The 17,926-nt window shown below is 32.9% G+C and overlaps 1 pseudogene; it reads left to right on the top strand.

Annotated features, from left to right (window-relative positions):
* Positions 1–17,926, top strand: part of LOC144252700 (roundabout homolog 1-like) — a 145,775-nt pseudogene that overhangs the window by 63,695 nt on the left and 64,154 nt on the right.

The following is a 17,926-nucleotide window of genomic DNA, read 5'->3' as shown; positions in this document are numbered from 1 at the left end:
TTTTATCTTACCAACAGTTCTTAGAAATCAGAAATAAAATATAAATAAACATATGAACATAATATCCAAAACAAATAGAGCAGAACCCTCTGAACTGGGGCCAGAGAATCAGTAGCAATAAGTATATGAGCCACCTCTGAATCGGGAAGTGCTTGAGGAGGTACTTGTGTCCTGTTCTCAGAGGCAGAAAGGTAATGTGAAGACACATACTTAAACTCACAAAGGTAAAAATATTAATTAAGAGGAAAGTCTATTCTGAGGTTGGCAATGATGTTAATGTTCAGTGTTGATAAAATTTGGGAGAAAAGGCAATTTGTGTGCTATTAATGAAAATCTCAGTTGATTAAAAGTATTCCTGAGCACAACTGAGCTATTTTTTTAATGTGCTCTAGACCTTTGCATATTTTCAGACTTTGTAATTTTGCCTCTAGGAAATAATCTTGAATATCTTTAGGAGAAGGGTGTTAATCTTACACCATCTTTAAAAGTGAAAACGAGAAGAGTCTAAGAGTGGTTAAATAATTTAAGATAATTTGTAAATTGGTTATTGTAGAGTCATTAAAATGATATTATAGGAGAATATTTTAAAGCCAGTTTGCATGGTAGAATTCTAAGTGGCTTTTCTGTTTTTCCTCTTTGTCCAACTTTTCAAATTTTCAACACTGAATATATATGACATTGTCAGTATGATTATGCATATTTGATTATAGAAAGTTTCAATATTTTATCCTTCAGGGGCTGGGGATGTGGCTCAAGCGGTAGCGCGCTCGCCTAGCGTGTGTGCGGCCCGGGTTCAATCCTCAGCACCACATACAAACAAAGATGTTGTGTCCGCCGAGAACTAAGAAAAAATAAATAAATGTTAAAATTCTCTCTCTCTCTCTCTCTCTCTCTCTCTCTCTCTCTCTCTGTCCCTCTCTCTCTCACTCTCTCTTTAAAAAAAATATTTTATCCTTCAGAAAACTCCAATATATCCTCATAAAATTCAAGTAGGTGCATTTGATTAATGGCCTCAGTCTAGATTGGTAAACACAATAGATTGATAAATAGAAGCAAATTTAGTCCATGATTTTTTTTTCTTAGAGATATGGCTACATGTGACATCTAATGTGAAAGTAGAGGATTTTTGTATTTTTTTGTTGTTGTTTTTTGGAGACAGGGTTTTGCTACATTGCCCAGGCTGGCCTTGAACTCCTGGTCTCAAGGTATTTCTCCTTCCTCAGCCTGCTAAGTAGCTGGAACACCCTATGTGTCACTGAGGCTGGATGAAGAGGATTTTTAAAAGCTTTATTTCTGAGACATGTCTTGTGGCTGATGTCACTGTTGATGTTGGCTTGAGAATATGCCTACAAAATACAGTAAATTCATTTCCAGGCAAATATCCTGTGTAGAAGGATTGCTTCAGGATAAATGTAGTTAGCATGAGGGTTTGTGTGCCTTGTTCCCCACCAAGTCTTTGAGGTTTTGAAGAGAGCTGGCATTTTATAAAAGAAACACAGATTCTGGCACACATTCTTAGACATGCTCCTGAGATTTCGGAAAGAGACCACCTGAAGATTTTGCTTGACTAAATGGTTTGAACATTTATATTTTCCTACTCAAATTCCCTTCATATTGGAAAGTCATATTCTCCCACTCATCTGATTAATCACTTGGTTTTCTTTCATTGTAAGACACCAAACTCTAGACTAGGTTTTGTTTATTATCCATTCAGTCCTTTCAATTTCTTGGTCTGATTTCTGTGTCAATTATTCCAACCCTTAAGTAAGGAATAAAATGCTCCTGTATGGATTTGTACTGGAGGAAAATCCCGAAAGGATGATGTACATGCCTATTATTATACCTGGGTAATGATAGTGTTTGTTAAATTCATGAGTAAACCACTCAATTACAATCACAGTTTAAAAAAATTATAAGCTAGAACTTCACCATTACCAAACTGAACTTAAACTGTATCTTCTAACTTTGTATTTTCTTCCCTATAAGTTAGAGGACATTTGAAAGCATTTGACCTGATTTTTCAGGTCTCCTATAATTTTCTAGTCAAATGGTATAATTTCTACTAAACCTCAATTTTCTTTAAAAAAAAAGAAAGAAAGCATAGAAGAAAGCACACTAATCTAGAAGTTAGGAGATCTAATTACTTTCTTCAGTTTTGCCATAATACAATCTCAGAAAAGTCATTTTACATTTCATTTTTAAGGGATTTTATATTTTAAATATATTTATAAATAATGTACATATTAAATAGACTTTAGTGTTTTTTAATGACTTATGTATTTAAGTACCCAAAGTAAAGGGCATGTCAACTATTTTTTGTAAATGCATAAGTTTATAAGTGTATTATATAATACATACTATACATATATTATACATTTGCTGCAGTTGACTAGAAAATATTAAACAAGAGAAAGAATCTTAATGAATACTGACTTTTAGTAACAAAGAAGTAAGCAGAATGGTAACATTTGCAGTCTAATCTGAATATAATTTTTGATTCATATTTACTTTGGGGAGTTACCTTAAGTGATGACTGACATAAGTAACTGAAAATACTTTTAAAGAAAATACTTTTAAAGAAAACTTTAGAAATAATGAAAAATCCTTAAAAAGTGTATTAGAATAATCCTGTCCTGCTAAATGTCTGGCTTGAAACATTTGTTCACTTGAATTTGAACTGAGACAAGAGAGAAGAATAATTAGGTGTTTCAGACAGCCAGCCGATAAGAAATGGATAGGAAAGTGTAAACAGTAGGTAAAAGGATTTAAATTCAGTACATATTTTTCCATCCTCAAAACTCATCCTCAAAACAAGATTTTTTTTTCTTTTTTGGGGCCAGGATTGCTTAGTCAGCACACCTAATGTTTCCAAGTGCCATTGCGCCCAATGTAATTGACACAATTTTGTGACACTCTACTTACCGCTGGATGAAGTGGCCATTTAAGCCTGTATAAATCAAACAGTTTGGACAAAGCTGGCAGTATTTATAATGTCAGGATGAGCAGATGTTTCAAATTTGCCCTCATTTCCATATATATTCTGTTTGAGCATGCCCTTGCCTATGTAAATGAAGGAAGCATTTGACTGCACTATTGCTTTAAATTCATTTCTATTCAAGCAACTGGACTGAAGATTTGAAATATTATAATTTGCCTCGTAGCATTTCAGGAGCTTTTGAGTTAAATTGAAGTAATTTCAGGACCTGCCTGCATCAGAAGGTCCTTGTGTATATGATTAAAGTTCATTCACCTTTAAGCACTCTGAATGAGAAAAGATAATATTTATTCATACATATTTCAGGTACTCTTTGAATGTGAAGGGTCAAAATGTAGCTCAAGAATTATCTTAAATTTGAAGGTTAATCTTAGGAGGTCAAGTCATTAAAAAAAAACCTTTTCATAATACATCTCTATTTCATTCTATAAATATGCACTTAACAGTTTAACTTAAAATTAAGGGTGAAAATTGGTCAATTATTAGTAGTATACATAATGTGTTGTATAAAAATAAAGGCAGCACTTGGGTTATCAGGAAGCTGCCTCAAAGTTGGGATCTTAACTGCATGCTTCTGAGTCAATGTAATTTTTTCATCTCCTTTAGAACCTCCACATTTTGTTGTGAAACCTCGTGACCAGGTTGTTGCCTTAGGACGAACTGTGACTTTTCAGTGTGAAGCAACAGGAAACCCTCAACCAGCTATTTTTTGGAGGAGAGAAGGGAGTCAGGTACAACCTTTTACTAGTTTTGTTTTTGTTTGTTTTGTTTGTTTGTTTGTTTTTAATCAGTAGAAATGGGGGCCTGTTCTATGAGAAGAAAAACCAATGTGTGATGTAGCTATCTAGCTGTTCCATTAAGAGAATCCAGAAACTGGTTCCTCTCAGAATGAGAGGAGGCAAGCTATTTTCCTTGCCTTAATTCTCAAAGCAGTATTTTCCTGCTTCCATTTGGTACAGAGGGTGGTATGTAGAAGTCACTGTTGTATCATGTAAGTGTTATTTTTATTTCTACTTCAGAAATATTAAAAAAAACTACTCTTTTTCCACATAATTGAATTAGCATTTCTGTTATTCAAATATCTAGAATTAAAAAATTAAGTTCCAAATTTTCAATTCTATGAATATTTTAACAAAATTATCACAGGTGAAAATAGGTTAAAAATCATAATTGATAACTTATATATATTGATATTAATTGATATTGTTAATCATATTATTTGCAATTATATGTTATGTAATTACATATTACATACCATATTCAAGTTTTTGTAGATGTTCCACATCTGAGATGATGAGTTAATATTGATATCACCTAAATTATAAGTTCATTATATTCTTTTAAACTGTCAAATCTGATCATTATTTGCCAGTAATCCTATTTTCTAAACATTTTATAATCCAGAGTTTTCTATCCACACTAGAATATAGAGATCTACACTCTTTTAAATTGACTCTTGGGCTTCCATTTAATAAGAAGAAATATTAAAATAATTTAAATTATCTTTTTATCTCATTTCTTAATGACTTCCCTCTCACAGGAAAGCAAAACATTTCTCTTCACTTATTTTTGATGCTTGTAAAAAACTGATTCTTATTCATTTTTAATAGTTATTCCTGACCATTTTTGTTTTTGCTTGAATCAATCTTCGGTGTTTTGTTTCATTGTCTTGCTTCTAATGTACCCTTACAAATAACAAACAGGTAGTTTACTGATGGAACTCAATAATCTTTTATAGACAATATGTTCAAGTTCACTTCTGTTTTTACTTTGGTAGACAAATATTGATTTATGGTATGTAAACTATCATTTTTATACTACTATAATGCTGGATTCTAGGATACTCCAGTTGGCCTCCCAGGATTAAATTTGCTGATAGCAAGTTAAAGACAAAACAGAACAAAATATTTTAATGCAGTAGGAAAAATTGGAAGTAGATTATAGAAGAAAATCTGGATAGTAAAAAGAGTGAACCCACTAGAAGTTTTTCTTAATAGTATAATATATAGATGATTCACTTAAGTTATTTAAACTCCAGATTAAATTTCCAAAAAAGTTTGGTTTCATGTGGTTTGGTTTAATGATACAAGTCATTTTTCGTTAAAATTTTTGTCATTACATATGTATCTGTGGATCACTAATTAATCCTTAATAAAAATGATGTATGCTAAAAAGCACCAAAACTCTTTAAAACAAGCAACTTTATTTGATTAGAAGAAAAGTTGATATTCTTTATTTTATGAACTTCAATTAGTATGGATCATTATTATGCATGAAATGTACACTCGAAGAAGCATGATCTTTTGATTCAGAACAATATAGAAATTTCAAAGAAATCCATTCTAGAAAGTTTTACCTTTTTTAAAATTTATTTTTTTTTTATTTTGTACCAGGGATTGAACCAGGGGCACTCAATCACTGAGCTACTCCTCAGTTCCCAGGCTTTTTTCTTTTTATCAAGACAGGGTCCCAACTAAGTTGCTCAGAACCTCAATAAATTGCTGAGGCTGTCTTTCAATTTGCAATCCTCCTGCCTCAGCCTCCCAAGCCACTGGGGTAACAGGTGTGCACCATTGCACCTGACAAATTCTTACCTTTTAATATGAAAATCTGGATAGCAACTGTTAAGGTTCCTGGACATTTATAATGGGCAGCTAATGAGATACTGGTCATGATGCCAAAATGGTATTATACTCCATTATAATTTATAAGAATGAATCAGAATTCTATTCTGCTTATGTAGTAAAGGTCTTAAGGTTTTTCTGGTAGCAAAATGTAAACCAAGGATTTTGTCATAGTGGGCTTACATGTATAAAATCTTCTATACTAATGATACCTAATATCCTTATGTTGTTTCAAAATTGATAGTTATAAGACCATATGTCAATATTGAGATTGATTTAAAATTTTACATGATCCTATTTAAGCCTGCCTTGTTAAATCCATGTGTGTTTAATGATGTTTAAACATGTACACATCTTTATATGTGGGTATATGATGAAAGAATATTGAGTTTATTTTTGTATATATATGTGTGTATTTATACATATTCACATATATTTATAAATGTATATGTAGCTTTGCCAAAATGTTGGAACCTAGCATTTAACCTATTTTAATTCTTTCCTCCCAAATTCTGGTTTTAGAATCTGCTTTTCTCATACCAGCCACCACAATCATCCAGCCGGTTTTCTGTCTCTCAGACTGGTGACCTCACTATTACTAATGTTCAGAGATCTGATGTTGGTTATTATATCTGCCAGACTTTGAATGTTGCTGGAAGTATCATCACGAAAGCATATTTGGAAGTTACTGATGGTAATGTCAAACATTTATTTCAGAACGTTCAATTTGTCCTAGGATCTAGAGAGAATGTCAATAGATGTATTTTTTCCACTTTAAATATTTTTACAGATATTTTAATGTAAAACTTAAGAGTATATTTATACAATAATAAGTTCAAACTTTTACTTTAATATAAATGAACTAATGTCTAGTATCAAGTTAGATTTGTAAAAGCATAACAGTTATCCAAGGAGAAGTTTATAGTTGTACACAGGAATATTTCATGTTTTGGAGATGAAAAGATTATTTTGCAATCTCTTATTGTAAATTATTGACTATTGTGTTTTCTCTAAATTAAGGTAACAAAATGAATTGGTCATAAATCCAAAGTCTAACAACTCACAATCAATGATAGTGAACAAGTTTTTTTTTTTAAATGATCTGATGTTATTCTGTTTATCAACATCTTTGAATGTGATAGATTAACACCAACTATAAAGATATGGTTAATTGAGAATAATCTCCAGATTATAAGAGAGTAGTGATAGTTTGAAGCTCAAAGAGAAAAAATACCTATAAGGGTATGCAATGTATATATGTATACACATCTATTTCTACATAAGGAAGATACCTATAAATACATTGGATGAACACAAGTGGTTTTGCAGAACCATTGAAAGCATAGATAGTACACACAATATATTAGTCTATGTGTAATCAGGAAATATTTCCAAATTAAAAATAAAACTGAAAGCATAATACAGTTAAGAAGTTTGTTGCTTCTAAAACTAAATATATTAGAGCAATTGAAATGATTTTTTACCCCCAATTCTAAACAGTAGGTAAAGGAACATGTTAAAGATGAAACAAATGTCTTTCAAAGATGGTGATGGAACATGAGTCAGGGAAGAGAATCAGTAATAAAATATATTTGTTCTTTTCATTCAATTTGCTTGTTTTTAAACTTCAGATAATGATTAAAATATCATACACAGTAGCATTTCTTTAATTAGAAACTGTGGAGTCATCTTTGACACTCATCCTTCCTTATCACTGAATCCACTCAATAATCTTTCAAATCCATCCGGTTATCTTTATCACTCCCAGTCCTAATCACCTGAAACTGCAATAACCTACTAATTCCATCCTTTCTTGTTCACTGCACTCCCAAATTACATTTTCATATTGTTGCTGGAGCGTTTTTTTCTCTAGACCGCTCTTTTTCTTCCCAGTTATATAAATGGAAATATAATATGCATACTGTAAAGTAAGTCAAGTAAGCAAATGCAGTATGATTAATTTATTCACATAATGATCACTCAGATCAAGATATGGAGCATTTCCAGGACTGTAGAAGGCTTACAATTATTAGTTAATAAGCCTCTCTCTGCAGAGATAAAATGACTTTTAGGACTTTCATCACCATCGATCAGTTTTGCTTATTCCGGAAACTCAACTAAGTGAAATCACATAGTATCTAATCTCCTGTGTTATAGCATCTTTGGTTCAAAATAATGTCAGTGAAATTCATCCATGTATATAACAGCAGTTCATTCACATTTTAGTGCTGTGTAGTACTTCATAGCATAAATAGGCCATAATTTATTTCTGTGCTCTTTTACTGATAGATTGTTTTCAGTTTAGGGTTTTAAATATTCTTATACAGTCTATTGATGGGCACGTGCACTTACTTATCTGGGTTTGCTTTTTGGTGGACATGTGTACTAATTTTTCTTCTTTTCATTTTATCATCTAGTTAAAATACATTTCTTTCTCAGATGTATGCATTGTAATTATTTCTTCCTATTCTCTCTCTTTTTTAAATCATAGTTGTAGAGGGACAGCATGCCTTTATTTTTATTTATTTTTTTAATGTGGTGCCGAAGATCAAATCCAGTGCCTCACACATGCTATCCAAGAGCTCTGCCACTGAGCTACAACCCCAGTCCTCTTCCAATTCTCTTCATGGTTATTTTAAGTATTAGGAAGTTAATTTTAATAATGATCAATGGGTAATAATTATTTTTCTTTTATTATTAGCACTTTTAATGTCCTGTTCTTTCCTCAGGCTACAAATATGTTCTTTCTTTTTCTAAAAACTTTATTATTTATTCCTTTGAGATTCAAGTTTTTGATCCATCCAAATTAATGGTGTGAGTCAGGAATCAAAACTCTTTATTTTCCTTTTAAGAAATCTAATTGTTTCTTCATCACTTATTGTCAAGACTATTCTTTCCCTAACTCTGGTGGTATTCTATCATGATTCAGATGAACATAAATTAGTGGTTGATTTGTAATATCTCTTTTCTGGTCCAGTGACCTATTTATGCCATTACATAGGGTCTTACTTATTGCAGCTTTATAGTAAGTCTTAAAGACTGGTAGTATTAGTCTCGAACTTTATTTTTCATTGTTTTAGGCTTACTGTTGAAGATCCTCTGCATTCCTTATAAATTTTAAAATAAACTTATAAAATTCTGTACATATGAACCAATAACCAATAAACAATTTAGATTCAATTTTAGTACTGGATTATTTAGTGAGAATTAGCTTCTTAGCAACCTGAAGCTTTCAATTCAAAGAAATGGTATATATCCCACATATGCCTTTTAATTTGTTTATATGTTATAAAGTTTCTCTTAGTAATATTTTATAGTTTCCTGGATACAGGTCATGAATATGATTTAGTAGTGTTATACTTAAGATATTTTATGTTTTTTGATGAGATTATATATGTATATTTTAAGTTTCAACATTTTCAAAGTTTCATCATTGAATTGTTTAAGGAAATTTTCTAGTTGTACAATTGACTTTTGTATATTAACCTTATGTCCAGCAACTTTTCTAAATCCACATATTATTTCTCAAAAATTTTTACATAGGTTATTCTGAAATTTTCTTGTACAACATCTGTCAACTTTAGATAGATACTTTTACTTCTTTCTTAATGTGGTACCACTTGTGACTTCTTTGTGTTGTCCTATATTGTTTATAAGCTTCAGTATAGTGAGTAGAATTGGTGATGGTCAATGTAATCATTGTGATCTTAACTTCCAAGGGAAAGCATTTAATAATTCACAATCACACATAATGTTTACTAGAATTTTTGAAATTATTTCATATTTTTAAAAAATACGGAGGACATTTTTAGAACACAAATTTTCATTATTTGATGGACTAGTGCTCACAGAATAAAGTTTATAGTCTTTAAATAGCACCATGATACTATCACAAATGGTTTGTATTTTTGAGATTAGACATGCATAGAACATTTACTTAAAATTTTTTTTTGAATTTTTTAATATTTATTTTTTAGTTTTTGGTGGACACAACATCTTTATTTTACTTTTATGTGGTGCTGAGGATTGAACCCAGTGCCATATGCATGCCAGGCAAGCGCGCTACAGCTTGAGCCATATCACCAGCCCCCAAAAAATTTTTTTAAAAACCTAACTAACCCTGGGAATTAGGGATTTATTCCTAGTAGATTGTTCATTTCCAACACTAAATGGGGTGTTCCACCTTACTGTTTTTTTTTTTTAAAGAGAGAGTGAGAGAGGAGAGAGAGAGAGAGAGAGCGAGAATTTTTAATATTTATTTTTTTAGTTCTCGGCGGACACAACATCTTTGTTGGTATGTGGTGCTGAGGACCGAACCCGGGCCGCACGCACGCCAGGCGAGCGCGCTACCGCTGAGCCACATCCCCAGCCCCACCTTACTGTTTTTGTTGCCTGATATTTCATTCTAATAATTACCATGAAAGATATTAAACCCTAATTTGAAATTTGTCTATTAAATTCTAGGTTTGATTTATAAATGTACTACATAGGTGTTAAAAGTTTAAACGTTTCATTGGTATTTTATTGAAATTTATGATTTTATTTTTTATACCTAAAGACATGGATTGCCTTAATGAACTATTAAATCTTTCAGCACTGGTTTACATATTAGTTTTTTTGTAAAAAGGACAAGTAGTAATATGTATATAGATGTCTAGTCTTTTACAATTAGCCAAGCACTTTCATACTTCTTATTACACTTAAATGTCCATAGCAATCCCCTGAGCTATTAAGAACAGATTTTATTATCCTCATTTTACATGTTGAAAAAAATCTGAGGCTTATAGAAGTTAAAGAACTTGTCCAAAGTCTCATGACAGATGATAGAGCTGATCCTTTTCTTGCTTTATTTTTCTTAACTGCCCAGTGGAAATCATGCAGAAATAGATGACAGAGAAACTGCACCAGTAAACTGGGTTGGAATGGAATAAGGAGGTATGCCTGATGCTAAATATGATGCAAATAACCAAGGACTGTAGACATAAAGAAAGTGAGTAAATTCCAGGTGTCGGATTGCTTCTATATATTATGAGACTGCCAAATATAACCACACCTTTACTGGACTTAATTAAAATCAATTATAGAGAAGCACTCTGCTACTAATTTAATTAATGTCTGAAACTACATGTTCATTCATTCCCTATAATGAAAGGAATACCTCAATGCAGTCAAATATTTTCCTATTTTTATAATACATATCAAAAGGGGCTTCTAATTTGTTATTAGCAACCTCTACTGATAGTGTGGAACAGATTAAAATTTCTAACCAGTGGAACTACTGGTTTACATTTTTCAACCATGTAGTATCTTAAACATTCCTGCCAAGTTTCAAAATTTAGCTTTCTAGAATACACCTTTTGGTATCAGCAAATTTCACACCAGTGATGACATAGAGATAATTTGAAGAGTAGAGTGGAAATGCACACTTGCTGATTTCATGCCATTGCTTTTCTTTAAAAAAAATGAATGCAGAAAATTAGTAATTATTGCATGATAAATGAGGAACAACTTGAAGTGTGACTCTAGCTTGTGAAATCTTTGGTGCATACAACTTTGAACATGACATATCCAGATTTGTAAATTTTTGCACCCCAAATTTAGTTATTCTGGCAACTGGCTTCCTTTAATCAGGCAATTTCTTACAATTTTCTTTTGAGTATTTGTGTTTTTGCTTTTTTTTTACTCTAACTAGTATCCAGATATTTAAGGCTTTATAGTTTTAATTTTTTCTGCAATTTTATTTTATTTGTTTTCATTCCCCAATACTTGTTTTAGATTTTCCTTAAAGTAATGACTTGATCTCAGCAAAGTTTTCAGGTTGTAGAATTTTTATATAACAAGAATAATTTTATCTACACATAATAAAAGTGCTTCTCGTTGTTACTTTTCATAGTGCAATTAAATCTATTATGAAGTAACAGAATGGTTTAAGTGCTTTTGTCATTCCTGATAATTCTAATAGAGGAGTATGATATTTGCCAAGTTTGAACATCTTCATGAGCTATCTTTGGATCAGGCTGCCAACAATGAATTTGGGCAATTTTTCAGTTTCTTTGAATTTGTTATACTTGGGTAATTTTCAACCCATAGCTATTTTAATAGAAAAAAATCCTAGATAAATAGACACAGGGTGTTTGATCCTATTGAGGTGTGAAAGTCCAAAGCACCTTTTTAAATCCAAAATCATATGCTGCTCTAGTACCATTATTTTGTTGTTGTTGAGCACCAAACAGTTTTGAAATGTCACATCGGGTTTCGATCATTCATTAAAATTTGTCTCGTGTGTTTCCTTGGGAAAAATGTTTTTATTTGGTTTTGTGTTCAGTTTTTTTCATGTTTACAGTATTCCATGTGCACCACTACTTATCTACTTCACCATCCACAATCCTCTTTGAGTTCTTGAACTCCTAAATAGGTTCCTTGACAATGCAGCAAGCTCAGTCAGTGGTTGGCCCTTTGAAAGGACATTGTATCTCTTCTTAATATTCTGAATCAGTGCATCATATAAATGCATTCTGAATAATGCATGTCTCCTACTTTAATTATTTGTTTAATTATCTTCAGTTTGTTTCAAAGCCTGCAGCAACTGCTATTGCTTGGATGATTAGAAAAATTGCTTCCAGTTGCAGAAATCTATTTCCTGTTGTTTCTTCTGGCAGTGATTGCAGACCGGCCTCCCCCAGTCATTCGACAAGGTCCTGTGAATCAGACCGTAGCTGTGGATGGTACTTTAGTCCTCAGCTGTGTGGCCACAGGCAGTCCAGTGCCCACAATTCTGTGGAGAAAGGATGGAATCCTTGTTTCAACCCAAGATTCCCGAATCAAACAGCTGGAGACAGGAGTGTTGCAGATCCGATATGCAAAGGAAACTTCCAATGACACACTGGACTTCCTGTTTTGTTCCACTTTGTTCTTGTCTCCAGAAACTTGTGTTGAGACCTCTTAGCATGATTGAAATATTGAGTGAAAGTATGAATGTATTTTTTATTTGATGCTTGATTTTTTGCAGGCATTTTACTATATGCACTTGAGATGATTTGACTCATAATTTAGCCCATGAAAAGCAATTTTTTGTTTTATGGAGGAGGATAAAAAATAACTTAACCTGTTGAGGAAAGTAGATGGGAATTTGTGGGGGAAAAAATACCTTCTAAATAGTGGTATGATGCAGTCATTTCATAATGCATTTTCTAAGTTATATTCCAGTAATATTTTATGTGCAGTGTACTTACCGTTCTTCTATTTTGAGTATTTGGTTCAAAATTTTGCAGTTCCAAAGCACTGTACATGCAAAGAAACCTATAAAGCAATGCACACACTGACTAAGCATTTCAAATCAGAATGTTAAATGATTGAAAGCCCACAGGTTTGGGGGAAACATTTAGGAATTTACCTTCCTGGGTGTCATATCTCATATCAGATTTTTCAGGACTGTATTATTTGTTTTGATTTTCTTTTTCTTTTTTAGGTCAAGACAAGCTCCTTAAAAAAGCATATGAAAGAGTTAGTTTTGACAGCAGTAAACATAAATTGAAATAGCTTTATTACCTATTGTGGGTGGCTTCTTTGGAATTTTGAATCAGCATCACAGTTAATTTCTGTATGCCTCAGAAGTTAATATGTTGTGCTTTTGTGTTACAACTGTTGTGACTTTGTTATTGCAATTGCCAGAGCAAGATGACAAGGGTTTTGTTTTATCAAATGTTACTTGAAGATAGAATTATTACAATAAGCAGAAGTATAGAGGTTTATTGAGTTGCTAATGATTTTGAAATTGAATGTGTGGTCTGTGTTTGTTTTTTGGCATTCCATCTTCAGAAGGGCGAGAGAGTGTTTATTCAGGCAGGAATTTGGCTTCATACTTCATAGACTGCCTTAAGTTTTCATTTAAAAAATTAGGGAAAATAAGAATGATTACTTTTTAAAAAATTATAAGAAAATATTTCATGCTGATTCTTTTTCTACAACATCTGTTTGTCTCAAATATCCATATAAGTGTTACAGTGATAAAATATGCAATAAGCCTTATTTTGTGACTTATTAATCATAGAGATATAATTTAGCCATAAAGATTAGCCCTTTGATTTTGAAGAATTATATACCTTAGCAATTATTTATTGTCCCTGGTATTGATAATAATGTCAATTGTAAATTTTTAGTTAATGTAATTAATACTATATTCTATTATACAATGAGAATAATCATATAATTTTTTTTCCTGTCCTCCTGTAATGTTTTAGATTCAATAAAAATATGTTCGATTAAGGGAATGTTCCTACTTAGTGAATTTTAATGCAGTTATCCATATTCATGGACCATATACAAACCTGTAATTGCTTTTCCAGCCCAGTAAGCTCTTGATTGTTGCAAATATTTATCTTCTGTCTGCCTCTGCAGCTGGGTGACACTGGTCGGTACACCTGCATCGCATCGACCCCCAGTGGTGAGGCCACTTGGAGTGCTTACATTGAAGTCCAAGGTAAATTATTGTTTTTGCCTTAAAAAGAGGCTGAAAATAAAGTTAGTTGTTTACTTTATGGTAAGTTGGTGAAGTAAGCATCCTGTTCCTGAGTAGATGTGTGGATAAGTCATCTACATTTATATGCTTATCTGTACATGGATAAACAGCTTCCTTTTATTTCTTTCCCACTTGTTAGAATTTGGAGTTCCAGTTCAACCTCCGAGACCTACTGACCCAAATTTAATCCCTAGTGCCCCTTCAAAACCTGAAGTCACAGATGTCAGCAGAAACACAGTCACTTTATCATGGCAACCAAATTTGAATTCAGGAGCAACTCCACCATCTTATATTATAGAAGCCTTCAGGTAGAGTGAAAAGGACGTTTTTTGGTTGTTCTTTTGTTTAAAAAAATTATGCATTTAATATGCGTGTTCTAACTTCTGTATCTGTCTTTAGCCATGCATCTGGTAGCAGCTGGCAGACCGTAGCAGAGAATGTGAAAACAGAAACATTTGCCATTAAAGGACTCAAACCTAGTGCAATTTACCTTTTCCTTGTGAGGGCAGCTAACGCTTATGGAATTAGTGATCCAAGCCAAATATCAGACCCGGTGAAAACACAAGGTAAATATTGATTTACTTAACCTGGTGACACCTACTTATCCTTAGAGTTATAATTTACAGGCACATCATTTGTACTAAATGCTAGGATTGTACATTTACAGTCTGTTCAAATTGCTTAACTAATTTTTTAAATACACAGACACAGTGTCCACAAACTTTATTATTTTCTGTTTTAGGAATAGGAAGGTAAGGTTGATAACAGAGAGAACTGTTTCTCATAAAAATACAAATTCTTAAGGCAAAAATATTACATGAATGTTTGTGTATTATATTCAATTTGTTGATTTTTAAATATAGATATATGTGGATATAATATCCTAATCATAAGGTAATTGTATTTAACGTTGAATATACTATTTATGTTTAAATTCAGTACTCATCACCTTCTGGGTGAGTTTTCAGAATTTCTATCTTAATCAAGTCATACTTTTTCAAAATCACACAAATGTAGGAGATATTTGGGAACTTGTTCTTAATTCCTATGTCCAATCACCCTCCTACAGAGCATGGAAAATATTTAGGTCTTTATATTTGTTTGACTGGTCTTTCATTGTTGATTATATCAGCCAAAATATTTGAGACTCTTCAATGTAAAATACCTATAGATTGATCAAAGGTAGGTTGAAGAAATAGATAAAAATTTTAAAAAGGACATGTTTAAAGCTGTTTCTAAGCCATTTAAAACTCAAAATTTGGTTCACTTGGACTGTTTTGGATATGGCTTTTACATTCTCTGAAGAGAAATTATTTTATCTCTCAGTAGACAAATTATTTTTTTTAAAGAGAGAGGGAGAGAGAGAGAGAGAGAGAATTTTTTAATATTTATTTTTTAGTTATCAGCGGTCACAACATCTTTGTTTTGTATGCGGTGCTGAGGATCGAACCCGGGCCGCACGCATGCCAGGCGAGTGCGCTACCGCTTGAGCCACATCCCCAGCCTGACAAATTATTATTACCTTTTACTCTCTTGCTCATTTTTATTATTTTAGTGCTCTGATAGAGACTCTTATATTACATTGAAATTAAAAAAAGAATCATTTGAATTAACCTTTACCTTTCTTATAACCTATATCATTGCAATTAAATGTACTTGTTCTTATATTAGCATGGAAAGATAATTCTTAGAGGTGCTAATTGGAAATACAAAATTCTTTTTCCAACATAGAGGGGAATCAACATTTCTCTTGTAAGTTAACATTTCCAAAGGAAAAATCACAAATTAGTTCTGATGAAAGAAACAAATTATGTGCAAGGTGACTAAAAGACCAGAACAACTTTTCTCCTGGTTCAGAAGGGGTCTGCACATTTTGTCTTTTCAAATGTGTGTATTAACAATCTTTATGGAAGGGATTCTGCCTCAGAATTCAAGAGAAAGCAAGCTGAGCTAAAGAACATGCCCACGTCTGTCTGTCTCTGGCTGTGTGAATTCAACACACCCAGATGCCTATATTTGCTGTTATGAGTCACCTCATCAGGAGCTTTAATACACTTGGAGCCCGCCCTGAGGCAGTTTGAGGTTTTCAATATTGGATACGCATTTGTAAAGAATGCAGAAACTATGGCAGCTGTAAAATGAATTTAAACTTTTGTCCCCAGTACAGGTGTCTCTATCTAGTGGACTCTAACCAAAAGTCATACTACTACTTCATCTGATTCTATCTTGCATTCATGTGAACGGTTTTATAATCTATATTGTCATTTGTAAGGGTAGTTAATATCTTATCTGAATATTAATTTTTTTAGAAAAGAAAGTTTTAATCAACTTCCCTTTGTTTATGCATAGCGGGAGGAACAATCTAAGGGAAATGAATCTATGTCAACCAGAAACTGATATATGGGGAAACAGGCACACATTTGGAAGTCAAAGACATTTTCATCTCAGCTCTTCAGTCTTGTAGCTCTGTGACATTGAGGAAGATAGGCAATCCTTCTGCATTTTGGTCTTTTTGCCTTTGGAATGGAACTAAATAAGTGCATTCTTCGGGACTGGACCCAGACTGAATTAATCTCTATCAGAACAAATTAATCAACAAATAAGCATGCAGGATAAATAAATCAATATATGAGCATAGATTTAATTTTTTTTTAAAAAAATGCCATAATTACTTTTGTTTCTTTCAGTGTCCAGATTAAAAATAAAGTTCATAAAATTTGCAGCTATCATAAAACCAAGAAAGAGAGCTAGTCAACCAAGTGAGAGAATCAGAATCAAATATATCTTGACAGACTGGAATGAAGAGCCAGCACTAACATGATTGAAATTAACAGAGCAAATTAAAGAGTCAGGTACTTGAACTGAGGTTGAAAAAATTAGCTTTAAAAGGACAGTCTGAGAACTCTAGGCTTACAGGAATAGAAGTGTGTGCATGTTGGTGCTCTGGGAGGTGGACAGACTTGGTGTTTGGAGTCAACTCAAACACCTATCTGTAACCCCTGAGTGATATAGCCGCCAAAAGAGCCAATGTTGTTTTTGCTGGAATAGCACAATTGTTTCTGGATCAAGGCGTCGTCTCTTTCACTGCGAACTGGTCAAATCACAAATGGAGTGATGGGTTTGCTGTGAGCACTGCATTTTCAGATGGACTTTTAAGAGAACACAGTGCATGGAAAGCCAAAGATCACTTCACAGAGGAAATGCAATGCTCTTGGCATGATTAGCCCCAAAAGAAAGAAGTGTTAGAGGAAACATGACATCCTTTCCTTAATATTTTAGGAGACTGGACGATAACATGCTTTTTTCTGACTCCAGGACACAAGAAGCAACCAATGAATGAAAATAATAGAGGCGTGTTTTATTACTTAGTTCTTAATCTGCTTTTGAGACACTGTACAACCCAATTGAGGATTATGATCATAGTAGAAATCTTGGAAAGGACCTAAAAAAGAAAAAAAAATTCTATCGGAGGTGACAGAATGCATATGCTGTAAGGGAAAGGAAATCATGCAGAAAGTTCAGGGAAGATTTGTTGGCAATTGATTTCCAAGGGAACAGGCATGGTGTCTATAACCACTTGGGAAATATGGTTGCACCAGAGTCTTCCCCAAGTGGAGACACCAATGAATGAGCTGTAACCAAAAGTTAAACATGCATACATACAGAGAACAGGTTTGTAGTATAGGAGTCAGGTAGACGGACCTGTGTCACATTGGAGTTAGCTCCTTGTCACCAAGCGCAAGATTGGACTCTGCAAGGAGGAGGAGCTAAGAAACTGGCAGCCAGGGA

The sequence above is a fragment of the Urocitellus parryii genome, unplaced genomic scaffold (assembly GCF_045843805.1).
Source record: "Urocitellus parryii isolate mUroPar1 unplaced genomic scaffold, mUroPar1.hap1 Scaffold_53, whole genome shotgun sequence".
Classification (NCBI taxonomy): domain Eukaryota; kingdom Metazoa; phylum Chordata; class Mammalia; order Rodentia; family Sciuridae; genus Urocitellus; species Urocitellus parryii.
The sequence above is the reverse complement of the archived record's forward strand: the minus strand, read 5'-3'. Positions and strand labels throughout refer to the sequence as shown.